This window comes from Amborella trichopoda, chromosome 10 (assembly GCF_054954075.1).
Source record: "Amborella trichopoda isolate Santa Cruz 75 chromosome 10, AtrichopodaSantaCruz75HAP2 v2.0, whole genome shotgun sequence".
Taxonomy (NCBI): Eukaryota; Viridiplantae; Streptophyta; class Magnoliopsida; order Amborellales; family Amborellaceae; genus Amborella; species Amborella trichopoda.
This window is the reverse complement of record NC_142345.1, coordinates 28,789,782-28,801,285: the sequence shown is the minus strand read 5'-3', so window position 1 is coordinate 28,801,285 and position 11,504 is coordinate 28,789,782. Positions and strand designations below refer to the sequence as shown.

At 34.8% G+C, this 11,504-nt stretch overlaps 1 long non-coding RNA gene across 1 annotated transcript; it reads right to left on the bottom strand.

Annotated features, from left to right (window-relative positions):
- Nucleotides 1-1,451: 1,451 nt before the first annotated feature.
- Nucleotides 1,452-3,891, bottom strand: LOC148780122 (uncharacterized). The gene is made up of 2 exons (XR_016042471.1): nucleotides 3,328-3,891; nucleotides 1,452-3,048 (listed from the first exon to the last, which is right to left on the bottom strand). It is a non-coding gene; the product is annotated as an uncharacterized LOC148780122 (long non-coding RNA).
- Between the last annotated feature and the right edge of the window lie 7,613 nt (nucleotides 3,892-11,504).

The following is an 11,504-nucleotide window of genomic DNA, read 5'->3' as shown; positions in this document are numbered from 1 at the left end:
AGTGCCTCATTCTTCTAGTATCTCTCACCATTCTAATGATAATGGAACCAGCATCCGCTCTTTTGCATTTCCTATGTATGCTCTCTCTCTCTTTCTGTGGCACACAGACACCAATTTATATTGTTATTTAATATAGATCAATGATCGGATTGGCTTACTTTGCCATTTGAGTTTATGCCTATTTATTGGCTTACTCTGCCATTGGAGTTTATGTAAATAGGCACAAGAAGGTGTATCCAAATCCAGTGGCCTAGAAGTCACATTCTACTTTTCTACGTGGCGACTTAAAGTCTACTCGATCATATCACTATAAATTATTGGTCATTTTCACACTTAAAACCAAATTATTTGTCGATTGTTTTTTGTTTTTTGGTTTCTTAATTTACTTGCGGACTAAGACAAGTACTAATTTGGGGCCCTCTCTCTCTCTCTCTCATGAGGTTGCCTTTGACAATTATGTGCAGACTGACTGAGGGAGGACATAGCGCATCTGTGAAAAGTTGGCGATGACCCTACCCAAATAAGTCGGACAAGTCAGAAGAAATGGTATTCATGCATCTGCTGCTGCCACTTCTCCTTTTGAGAGGGTATGCACAGCTTCTGTTCTTGCTAGCCTTTAGTAGAACACATTTACTTTCCTATGCTCCAAAACAGTTTACTTCATATACTTCGATAGTTTTTTGGTTTGATTTTATCATGAGTTGGAGTTAATCATAGCTTTCTCTTTTCAATCATCTTGCCTGTGGGTTGTCCCACGAGTACTGCTGTTCTCCATTCTACTCCCCCCACCTCCTACTCTTCTCTCTCTCTCTCTCTCTCTCTCTCTTGATTGTGAATGTCATAATTTAGCCAGACTGTACAGACAGCTTTGGTAATGCATTGCTCAATTTTGTGTTACGGCCTGTATATTTGAGTTCTATTGACTGAACTCGGTGGTTCACCAATTCACTTGGTTCCCTTGTGTCTCTTCATGGAGAACCTCTGAAATCAAACATTCTAACAAGCTCCTCTTGCATCATTTTCTTTGGTTCACTTTCTATCTCCTAATGTGAAATATGGATTGAATCTGTCTCAACATTAGATACTGCAATAAATCATTTGCCTATAACTCTCTGAAACTAACCCATTTGATTTTGCCTGCCATTTTCAGGTTCGAAATGTGAATATTCAGATTGTAAGTTTGTAACTTAGAGGTCTCCAGTGTAATACCGTTGATGCTGCTCTTGTTCGATAAAAAATGTGGTATGCATTATGAGAATTGTATGAGTTTGGACCTCTGAACTCTACTGAACATTACTGCAATATGCATATTTTAAAAGAGTACATGAACTTACAACAAATGACTTGCACAAAGAGAGTTTATTCCTCTGCTCCCCATTACAAAATGACTGATAATTCATATGTAAAAGCTAAAACAGTTCACAAACTAAATATACCAGAAAAAAAAAACAGAGGCAAAGTGGATCCAATTCCATAAACTTAATTACATTTTAACAATTTGTCAGCTTAAATAACTTTCAAAAGCTCCATAAACTTAATTACATTCAACAATTTGTCAGCATAAATAACTATCAAAAGCAATGGAGATTTTTCCTAAAACAATTGATGAATTCATCACTCTATAAAATAATTTTTCCCGTAGAAAACCACTAAACTGTGCTAAAAAAATGCTGCATGCAAAACCACTGAAATGTTGCCAAAAAAAAGGTCTCTAATCTTCCAAACCACTGAATTGTGGACCCCAAAATCCTCTTTCTGTGGCTTCCTAAACTCCTGAATTATGCCTCAAAGATCATGAAAAGTCTAGATCTCACATAACCAGCATAAGCAGGCACCACCTCCAACATACTTATAGCAAATTTCAAATCCTCATCTTCAATAGGCTTCACCCCATTAAGATCCATAGCCCCCATTCTCTCTTCATTCCTTCTCTCTCCTTCCCCATTCTTTCTCTCTCCTCCCAATTCAACTTGAGAACCCATTGTCAACCTCTTTGAAGAATGATGAGCTTTCAACTTGGCTAGATGCTTCTTTCTGTCAAAATGTTTCCTCATATGGCCACCTAAAGCCTGACCTGAATTGAACCATTGGTTACACTTAGTGCATTTATGGCTCCCTTGCCTTTCCGGAGAGAAATTGGCAGGAATTCAGCTGATTTTGGTCTTTTATTGACAGATACTTTCAAGAAGGCCACTGATATCTCAGACCCAATTCCAGAAACTTGAACATCCTCTTGTGATACTTCCTCCTCCTCAGAGTTATTAGCCGCAGAGCCTCCAATGAAAAGCTTCCTCTTCTTTGAATCATGGCAGTTTGAACTGATTTCACCTTCTTGGGGTGTGCCAGAATTAGTAGCTGTCTGAATAGCTCTCGCCTCCCTCTTCTCCTCCGTCTTCTTCTTCCATTGGCCACGACGGTAAACTAAGAAGCTTTCATGGAGGATTTCACTCTTTTTGGGATCCGATTCTAGGCTTTCTTTGTCGGTTTCTTGTTTTTTCAAGAAACCCAATTCCTCCAAATTTCCTTAAGATTGAGAAAGAAAGGGTAAGTGATGCACAGTTTGTTTGATGCTTTTTGAAACTCCCTCAAATCTCTGTCTCTGCAAATCTTTACTTTCGGACCTGGCAGTTTTGTTCTTTCTTGTTCCAGATCCAGTGACCAACCAATTTGAGAGGGGAGGAAGAGGATAATGTTCTTTCGAGCTCTCTTCTGTTATGGTGCTATTGGTATGGTATGACAAACTTTCCACAGAATTCATCTGTGCGCCATTGCTTGAATTTTTGACCTGCAGGTTCCTCTCATTCTTTTTGGCTAGTACAGGCTTTTCCGGTGGCTGAATCCCTCTCCAATCTCTCTTTGGGTGGCACCTCATGCGGCCAAACTGAGCCTTCAGCAAGGGAAATTTCTTGGTGCACAGAGCACGCACTGGTTCTTGTTGGGTATGCTTTGTTGTTTTCTCTAACGTTGTGCTCTTTCTTTCTCCTCTGCAACCATCCTTTCTCCTCTCGTGCTCATCTTTCAAACCTATCTTATCACTGTCAGTGAAACCTGCAAAAACACAAAACCATCAAACTTCGATTTGAGAAAAACCCATACCACAATACTTTGATTACAAAAGAACCGATATAAAAAAAAATGATTCAGAAAGACGCAGTCAAGGAAATTATTCGAAAAAATCTTGATTAAAAAAGTACGCAGATAAGGAAAAGAATATTGATTAAGGAAAACATTAGGAAAGAACCCATATAATAAAATCTTGATTAAAAAATTATCCGTACATGGAAAATATTCCTGAAAGAAGTAGCTCAAGAACCTGCAAAAACTTACCATAATTGGATGCATGGGCTTTAACGTGAGCTCCGAGAGATCGCTTTGAGCCAAGCAGAGCTTGCAGCTATAATGGCCTAAAACTCCAGCGACCTGATCAAATTGAGAAGTAACTGATTCGCGGGAACGGATTTGACATTGAGATTCTGTTTTCTGGCCCACCTTGAACCTGATCGTTAACCTTGGGGTTGATTGGTTTCCATCAATGGAAACTGGTTTGGCCTCAGAGCCAGGGGAATTTGAAAAATCAGAGATGGAGGGTTCCATGAAATCAGAGAAGGGAAGATTAGAAAGACCAAGAATTAGAGGGAGAAAGAGGCAGAGGTACGCAATGAACGAGGAGGAGGAGGAGGAGGAGGAGGAGGAGGAGGAGGAGGAGAAGGGAAAACAAGACTTAAAACGAGAGAGAAAGAGAGGGAAATGATAGCGAGGCTGTTTCTTTCTCCTCAACTGTAATGGCAAGACTGTTTGCTTCTCTCAACTGTCAGGTTCGATGGTAAGACTTAGAGAGAGAAACAATTAGAGAGAGAAAGAGAGCTCTGATTCTTTTCCTCCGCAACTGTCAGGATCGACTTAAATTTTAAATTTCCTTTTAATATTGTCTCACCTTAAATTGTTTGTTTCCGTTAGTTTTCTACTTTTATACTAGAGCACAGTATATATACTGTGCTCCTTTGGGAGCATACTTTACTTTTATACCCTCACTTATATGACTTATTTGGGAGGATATTTTTTCAATCTGAAAATTGGGTAATCACATTAGAATTACTGGATCATTAATCTCATTTATTTATTTATTTATTTATTATTTTATTTGAAATTTGAGTTTTCTAACACTTAAATCATGTTTTTTAAAAATTGGACGGTTTCCATTCAATTTTAAGATTTTTTTTTTCAAGTGCTTAGATATTGCAATTAGGAAATAATTTTTTATTGAAATTAATCTGTCTGTTAAAGATGTTATATCCCCAAATTTTGGTGTCCTAAGACTTATCCTAGATGGGGATCTATATCAGGGAATAAATGCATAGTGTGCTCTAGTGGGGTTCTATATCAAAGAATAAATGCATAGTATACCCCCAGGGAGCAGAATGCTTTTTTGCTTTATATCATGGGTGAGGTTTGTATATGGTTGCCTCGTTACAAGGCGCACCTCTAAAATTTACTTTGTGATGTCGTTTTGGTGTCGTAAATGCATACTATAGAAATAAGGCGTGATGTTGTTTTGGTGTCGGCTTAAAATATATTTTCATATGTAGTTATAAAATTCAGAATTTATAAAATAATATAGATTTAGATTTGGAATTGTTTTTTTACTTTATATCCATGCATGTCAAGGTAGAGAAGATGAAATGGGATTCTCAATCATCAAAAAAGTATCAATTCAAGGTTTGCCTCCTTATACTATAGAAATAAGGCGTACCTCTAAAATTTATTTTGAGATGTCTCGTTTGGGTGTCGGATTTGAAATTCTATTTTCATCCATAGTTATAAAATTTAGAATTTAAAAAACGATAATGATCAATAATATTAATAAACACTTGAAAAATCTTAAACATAGATGGTCCAAATAACATATTACAATATATACTATTTTTTAGATGAGTAATGATCCTATAGGACCCTCCTCCACCCATGTGTGTAGGATCCCAAAGGATCACCATTAAATTTGACACGGATCTTTAGAAAAGTTATCACATGGGTATGGGACTTGACTTTTTTAGAGATCTGTACCAAATTTAATGGTGATCCTTTGGGGTCATACACATATGGGTGGGGGAGGGCCTATAGGATCAAAATTTTTTTTTTTTTTATTTAGAATTCTTATTTTTCTTTATTTCCATATATCTCAAGATTGAAATGATCAATTCGAGGGTTCTCAAACCTCAGAAAAATAGAGGTCTGAATAACTTGTTATAATATGTACTTTTTTTTTTGTTTGGAATTCTTTTTTTTTTCTCTTTATTTCCATACATATCGAGGTTGAAATGATTAATTGGAGGGTTCTCAAACATCGGAAAACTATCAATTGGAGCCTGCCTCCTTATACTATAGAAATAAGGTGCACCTCTAAAATTTACTTTGAGATGTTGTTTTGGTGTCGGCTTGAAAATCTATTTTCATCAATATTTATAAAATCCAGAATTCCAAAAAAGATATAGATCAATCATATCAATAAACACTCGAAAATCTTGGAAATAGATGGTTCAAATTACTTGTTATAAGATATACTCTTTTTTGGATTTGAAATTCTTTTTTTTTTTCCTTTATTTTCATACATCTCAAGGTCGAGATGATCAATAAGAGGGTTCTCAACCATCGGAAACCTATAGGTCCAAATAACTTGTTATAAGATGTATAGTTTTAAGATGTGTTATTTTTTGGATTTAAAATTTTGTTTTTTTTTCTTTATTTCTATACATCTCGAGGTCAAGATGATCAATTGGAGGGTTCTCAAACATCAAAAATTATCTTGTGTAGGAATTTTAAGGTGCACCATACTTCAATGGTATATGGTTACAACGATACATAAACTTTTTTTTTTATACTATTCATGTACTAACACCTTAATATAGATAAAAAATTAGGTCTGCACCATATAAAAATATACTAATTACATACTAGTCCCTAAATATGGCATATTTACATAGAAGTCCTTCCTCTGGATTTTTTATTTTTTCTAACTTTGCTCTTGCTCATGTTAATTTTAATAATATTAGTTTTAAATATCTATATGTCATTCTGAAGTAAAAAATATAATTAAAAATACAAATAAAAATCAGACCGCTCTACACTTATACTAACCCCTTGATGATTTTAGAGAGAGAAAGAGATTCCATCGCGGAGAGAGGGTTTACTTGTAGGGTAGTAACAAGTAGTGATTGTGTTTTAGAGAGAGAGAATTGCTTCTTTTGGAAGCTGGAATAGGTTTTCGAAATAAGTTTTAGAGAGAAGAATCACTCGTAGTGTAATTGTAATGCTTTATACGAGAGTAAGAGAGAAAGATTGTTTGAGATTGGAATGGGTTTTCTTCATTTTTTTTATTTAATTATTTAGAGAGATATAAGCTTCTTGGAGGTAAAAAAAATAATGACTTTTTTTTCTTTCACCATTTCTTGGTTTTGGGGTAGGGGGTGCGGAGCATCCATGGGCGGTCCGATATTTGAAGGTAGCATGTTTCAAATATCGGACCACATCATAGTATGAGTATAGGGTAGTTGATTGTTAAATACTTGACCGCTCCTATAAATAGAGCAATTTGATTTTTTTGACATTAAACTGCCCTATGAATATCTATAAATAAATAAATAAAATTAAAACGCAATCTCATGTTTGAAACATAGAGGCAACTTAGAAAAAAATAAAGAAGTGGGGGCACATAAAACGCATATGTAATTACCATAAAAAATTGGGTGCCAGCAATTATTCCATTGATCAAGCCTAAACTTCCAAAGAAATTTTCTTGAACTTTGTGACTCATCCAAGCCATCAAATTTCACATAAAATGGTTGTAAGGAATTGTGACAATACAATACTTATTTTTATATGCTACACATCGTAAATTTCTCTCTATAATATTCAGTTGTGAAATTCTATTCAGGCATGTCTCTCTTAAGCACTCGCACAAATATTATTACGTATAAGTCAACCAAGTTATGTATACAAGTGCGAGCCTCCTTTAAAATTCACCTTAAAGATGGATTTATGGTCTAAAATTTTTGGAATTCATCCTCTAAGCCAAGCTCATCATATATATATATATATATATATATATATATATATATATATATATATATCAAGAGAGAGAGAGAGAGAGGAAGATACTACAAAACGCTTATAGGTGAAAATGAATAGTAATTTCGCATACCCTCATTATTGTCCCAAGTTTATCGCACGGTCACAAGTGTTCGGTAGTTTTTCATTTTTCATTTATTTCTACCAATCAGAATAACTTGATATTTGGAGTGCGTGTTCATAAAAAATGGTTGAATCTACAAAAAAATATCAAAAAAATATTTTACATAAAACATTAATCAAAATACTCCTGAAATGTTTCGAGGATATTTGGTCAATTGTTTTTTGCAAATTATTTTTTTTATATTTTTATTAGGTGCACCTCACTAAGATGTACACACGCTCCAAATTTCAGGTTATTTCGATTGGTAGAAAAACAATGAAAAATGAAATACTATCGGAAAATCGTGACCGTGCGATGAACTTTGGACGGTGATGAGGGTTGACGAAATCACCGTTCATTTTCACTTATAGGCATTGGGAAAAATTTTCGGAAGTATTTCATATAAAATATTTTTTTGATATTTTTTTTAGATTCGGTTATTTTTGATAAACACAAGCTCCAAATTTCAGGTCATTCTGATTTGTAAAAAAAATGAAACACTACTGGACCATTGTGACCGTGCGATGAACTTTGGACGGTGATGAGGGTGGATGAAATCACTGCATTTTATAGTATCTTATATATATATATATATATATATATATATATATATATAGTTTGGACATTAAAATGTACTTCTTTTTTACTGGGGATTTTTTTGGCACCACCCATATCTGATTTGACCCTGTGCACTTAACACAATGTCCATTTCAAAGATACACGTTGAAGAGTCATCGGGGTCTTACACCCACAGATTCATAGAACACTTTACTTATCGTTTCTCTATCTAGATTGTATCTTCTTATGCCCCCGTATAAATATTAGTTCTCATTTTGGATTGCTTTCTCTACAACTCTTAAGCAGGATTGTCAATGGTTTGGGTCAGACACCAGCCCAGATTTTTGTGATATTCAGGTTTCGGGTTGGACCCAGGCCATGTTTAAAAAGATTTTCTTTTCAGGCTAGTGTAGCCATGATGAGCGGCCCAAATGGAACTACCCTCGCTTGCTTCTCTCTTTGTGGTAGCCAAACTAGGAACAAAACCAAATGTCACATTGAGAGAAGGACATAGAAATGAGTCCCCTCTTAAAAATATATTTTTGAGATGGATTTTTTAGCTTAATTTTTAAGGATATATAATCTCGAACATGGAAATCTTAGATGTAAAAAAATTAGAGATTATTTACAATGAGGCCATTTACCTTTCGTATAGAGAGGTCAGAATAAGTCTCACTCATTAAATGTCAAATTGGATAGTTTGGGAGAGTCACGAAGTCTGAGAATTTTGTTTTTGGATCTTTGTGTTTATTAAATGATACTCTTACAACTACCCACTTTGAAATTCGGGTCGGGTCAAGTTAGGTTCCAGCTAGGGGAAGGGCTGAAAATACATTTTTCGGTCTGAGGTCAGGCCGGGTCTAAAGTAATTTGGGCCTGTTTTTGGGTCGGTCTTGAGATAGCCCCAACAGGCCCGGTGGCAGCCCTACTCTTACGTAAATATTATCATCTATTTTGTTTCAAGGGTACATAGTGTGTCGATACTCCACGATTATCCTTTTTTCCCTGTTTGTAATTATCATTCAACTTAAGCAATGATTGAAGAACAATGTGTTGGATCAGGAGTAGCTGATCCAAATTGGGAATATGTGGAGATAGACTAGGTTCCTTGCCAAAATGAGGAATGGGACTAATTTCGATAGACTTTATCAATTTTGTCAAAGAAACTAGCTAGATTATCAAAGATCCGAGGGATTCAGTTGGACTAAATCGTTTAGTTCCAGCCATTTGATTATTATATTATTTTTTACTTTTATTGTTTTACAATATTTTTTTTTTTAATTTTGATAAAATTTTATGTTTTATTTTTTCCTTTTATTGTTTTAAAATACTTTTATTTTTTAAAAAATATTCAAAAAATTGGTTTGATCTTGCTTGGTTTGTTGATCCCATTTGGTCCAGTCAGTGTACAATCAAGCCAGCCGATCTAGGTTTTGAAACGCTGACTTCATGCACGCCAGGTAACTTCATCCAAGAGTTAAAGATTCTATTCCTTGTGTTATCAGGTATTACTTTGGGGATGCCATTTGTTTGCTTAAAAGTGGGTTGGTATTTAACTTAAGGTATAGTTATATGGGTCACCCTTAATTTTTTTGTGGAAGTAAGGTTGCAGTGTTCTATATTTATTATTTAATTAGATGATATAGATTTAATAAGTCTTTTAGGATGATATCAAATTTATATTGTTAAACTAAGTTGAACGGTGTAGATTACTGAAACTATTTATAGACAAGGTTGCTGCCCTATATTAACTTTTTCCCCTGTATGAATAAATTTTTCCATTAATATATAAATAAGTTTAAGTAATTTTAACGATTTGAGGTGCATTTTTATTTACATTTGAAGACAATGTTTTATTAGGTGAGAAAAATTTGTGTACAGTCTATAATTCTTTGGCAAAAGTATGTTTTGGTCCATATTTTCATAAAATATAAAGTGGGGTCCAACATTTTTCGTGTTTTTTTGTATCAAATTACATTTATATACACCTCATATCATATTATTGCAATAGACACATCTTTTTTTTTTACAACGTTCCGTAATGTATTTATAAAGGAGAATTACAAGGATCTTATACAATAAGATCATGCAAAACTATCAAATTCGGCAAATCAACAGCTTTCTTTGCCAACAGATCAACAAACTCATTATCTTCCCTATACACATGCTGAAAGGTGACATTCTTCCCACACACCAGATCCACGATCTCCATCAACTCCAATCTCAATCTCCATGGGAGCCTTGATATGAGGTTACACCAATTAATAATATTCTAGGAATCTACCTCGGCAATGCACGGATGTTGAACATTACGATCCGTGATAAGTTTCAAACCTTAACCGTTCTAATTCCACATGGACCTACATAACAAAACAATATTTCCCCTCTATAATCTCTCACAACTCCCCCCAATCCCCCTCGATACCGGTTACCCATCAAACTACTATCACAATTAATTTTAATACAACACTCCAAAAGCGCTACCCAACGCCCTGTGGGCTTGATTAGTTTATCCGTTGTGCCATAACATTAGTAATATGCACTTTCAAATTAACTTAGAGACTCCAAAACCTTCATTTGTAAAACCAGCTCAATAAGGTATGTAATATCCTCTTTTAAATCACTAATTTTTCAAAAACAAACACCTCCAAAAAACTCACCTATTCCTTTCCTACCAAACCTCCAATTAGAGCACAACCTTACCAATCTGAAAAATCATACAACCCACCTTAGGTAATCCATCAAAAGACAATTATTCAAGATTGTGAATATGATTTTGAGGCAAGGTACCAACAATATCCAACTTACCTAAAAACCAACACCAAATGTCATAGGTAAAAGGGTAATGAAGGAATAAATGATCTCCATTTTCATCACATTCCTTGAAAAGCATACAAATAATGGTTACAATCCTTCCTTTCTTAATCAACTTGTCAACTCCCAAAGTTTTTCCTTTAAATAGCACCCAAAAGAAGACTTTAACTTTTTGTGGAACTCTCTAAGACCAAATTTTATGCAACAAAATATGATAAGCTGATTAACTTGAAATAGAACCATCACATTTGCCTCCCACATCAATTCATCCTTAAAGCCTTAGAATAATTTAACTTTATCTAGCAAGTTTAACAGATCTGTCATTTGGCTGACGAAGGCATTATTCACCCTATTATACAAGCACTTTACATCCCAAATCCCCCTCTCCATAATAAACAGATCATTGATTTTTTCCATCAAATAACTTACTACATTGAAAATCAGTAGATAGAAATATTTCAAAGGACACTCCCCAACCCACTTCGCATACCAAAAAGGAAGAGTCGTTCCATCCCCAACCTCCCATCGAGCGCATCTGATCATGAAGCATCTATATTGAAATATACATAGCCAGTGGTTGAAAGAAATCCCGATCGAAAGATAGTATGTATCTCCAAAATAACAAGCTAGACTTACAACGATGAAATGATTTCAACTCCTACTGATTCGTAACAGTTTGTTTCTTAACCCCAACAAGAAGGATGAAAGGATTTGGCCGTTGAACTCAAAGGGCTCTTTCACTAGGGCTAATAATTTATCTGGTTTGCATTCCAAAATATGAATTTCGGGAATTCCTTGGAAAATCATCGAAAAATAGTCTAAAAACCTTTGGCTAGAGACCTTAAGTTCAAATCCTCTCAAAATCTCTTCAAAATAAGATCAAATCATAGGAATAAGTTCTAAAAGA